The sequence below is a fragment of the Podarcis raffonei genome, chromosome 3 (genome assembly GCF_027172205.1).
Source record: "Podarcis raffonei isolate rPodRaf1 chromosome 3, rPodRaf1.pri, whole genome shotgun sequence".
Lineage (NCBI taxonomy): Eukaryota > Metazoa > Chordata > Lepidosauria > Squamata > Lacertidae > Podarcis > Podarcis raffonei.
Genome location: NC_070604.1, coordinates 15,828,414 through 15,830,915, shown reverse-complemented (window position 1 = coordinate 15,830,915; position 2,502 = coordinate 15,828,414). Strand labels below are relative to the sequence as shown.

At 44.4% G+C, this 2,502-nt stretch overlaps 1 non-coding gene across 1 annotated transcript; it reads right to left on the bottom strand.

Moving 5' to 3' along the window:
- Positions 1 to 293: 293 nt before the first annotated feature.
- On the bottom strand, positions 294 to 366 carry TRNAE-UUC (transfer RNA glutamic acid (anticodon UUC)). Its single transcript has one exon. It is a non-coding gene; the product is annotated as a tRNA-Glu (tRNA).
- Positions 367 to 2,502: the final 2,136 nt, after the last annotated feature.

Here is a 2,502-nt window from a genome sequence, read left to right as displayed (position 1 = left end):
AGCCACAGGGGCATGGATCAGCCATGCTCAATTATCAAGGACGGCAGGGATGTTACTATTTCGGATCAAATGCTGTGCTTGATGCTGTGTTAAAAAAAGCTAAATATGACAAGGTTCACAGATGAGTAGAATGATCAAAGGAATCAAAAGAAATCAGTCCCGTCTGCCAGGGAACATGACAAAACCCAGTTGAATGAACTACAAGATCCATGAATTGGGAAATCATAGACTTGTAGCGCTGGAATGGATCCCAAACGTCATCTAGTCCAACCAAGTGTAACGCGGGGATCTTTTGCCCAACATGGGACTCGAACCCTCAACCCTGAGATTGAAAGTCTCATGCTCTACCAACTGAGCCATCCCAGCAGGATAATGTCAAGCAGGCTTGGATTTCTCCACCCTGGAATTATATACCTCCTGTCTGAGCTGAGATAAAAGATCTAGCTTAGGTTTCTATGCACAGCAGCAGCAAAGCAGCAGAAGTATACAAGTCAAGCCTGCAGGATCACGCCAGTGGCCCACCTTTATTTTATTTTTATTTATTTATACTTTTCAGATATATACATTTCACTGATTTTACAATCATTTCAACATTTTAAATCAATCTTTCCCAACATCAGGGTCTTTTCCAGGGAGTCTTCTCTTCTCATGAGGTGGCCAAAGTATTGGAGCCTCAGCTTCACGATCTGTCCTTCCAGTGAGCACTCAGGGCTGATTTCCTTAAGAATGGAGAGGTTTGATCTTCTTGCAGTCCATGGGACTCTCAAGAGTCTCCTCCAGCACCATAATTCAAAAGCATCAAACCTTCGGCGATCAGCCTTCTTTATGGTCCAGCTCTCACTTCCATACATCACTACTGGGAAAACCATGGCTTTAACTATACGGACCTTTGTCGGCAAGGTGATGTCTCTGCTTTTAAAGATGCTGTCTAGGTTTGTCATTGCTTTTCTCCCAAGAAGCAGGTGTCTTTTAATTTTGTGACTGCTGTTACCATCTGCAGTGATCATGGAGCCTAAGAAATAAAATCTCTCACTGCCTCCATTTCTTCCCCTTCTATTTGCCAGGAGGTGATGGGACCAGTGGCCATGATCTTAGTTTTTTGATGTTGAGCTTCAAACCATATTTTGCGCTCTCCTCTTTCAGCCTCATTAAAAGGTTCTTTAATTCCTCCTCACTTTCTGCCATCAAGGTTGTGTCATCTGCATATCTGAGGTTGTTGATATTTCTTCCGGCAATCTTAATTCTGGCTTGGGATTCATCCAGCCCAGCCTTTCGCATGATGAATTCTGCATATAAGTTAAATAAGCAGGGAGACAATATACAGCCTTGTCGTACTCCTTTCCCAATTTTGAACCAATCAGTTGTTCCATATCCAGTTCTAACTGTAGCTTCTTGTACCACATAGAGATTTCTCAGGAGACAGATGAGGTGATCAGGCACTCCCATTTCTTTAAGAACTTGCCATAGTTTGCTGTGGTCGACACAGTCAAAGGCTTTTGCATAGTCAATGCAGAAGAAGTAGATGTCTTTCTGGAGCTTTCTCCGTAATTCAGCGCATGTTTGCAATTTGGTCTCTGGTTCCTCTGCCCCTTCGAAATCCAGCTTGCACTTCTGGGAGTTCTCGGTCTACATACTGCTTAAGCCTGCCTTGTAGAATTTTAGACTCCAATTCCCATCAACCTCAGCTAGCATGGCCAATGATCAAGGATTATGGGAACTGTAGTCCAACATCTTCTGCAGGGCACCATGGTGTCTATTCCTGCCCTGTGCCTTAGCTCAGTCCAGGTGAGGAGGTTGTCTCAACTTGGTCAGAAAAATGATGGACTTTCACTGTTCTGAAGGCTGCCCAGTCTTGCGCTTTAAAAATCAGCCCGCGGGGCCTTTTCTGCAAGTCTCTCTGTGCCGTACGTAGTTAATGGCCAGGACTTGGACAAAAGTCAAGGAAACGTTTCTAATCCCCATGTGATTTGGCAAAAGGCTTCCTCTTCATTAAACAGGCACATTTCAGCTCGGCACTCGTGAAAATTCAGTGTGGCTCTCTTCATTCGTGATGGGACATTCGCACATTTTTACGTAAGCTGACCTTAGTCCGTCCCATAGTAATAATGTGGCTTTTAGTTGCTGAGCTTGTGAACAGTGAGCCAAGAAATGATAAACTGCAGGGAGAGAGAATGAGAGGCACAATTGAAAGTCAGATGCCAAAAGCAGGCTGTGAGTCACAATGACAAAGGAGTCAGCAGCGGCAGCAGCCTGGCTGATATTTTACATTGTTTACACGGTCCCTTCAAAAATATGCTGGGTCATTTCCATCTTCTGCAACACAAGCACTAGCTGGAGAAGGGGAAAGCGATTAATGCTGAAACACATTTTCTAGAAGAGAGAGAAACGGCGCTGCTTTTAATGCAGCCAAGATATTACCCAGGGAAGAGGCAGGCTGGGCAAAGGCATTGCATTTCTGAGCTGGTCCAGTTTTTATTTTTCCCCAGCTTAAGCTCAGGGCTT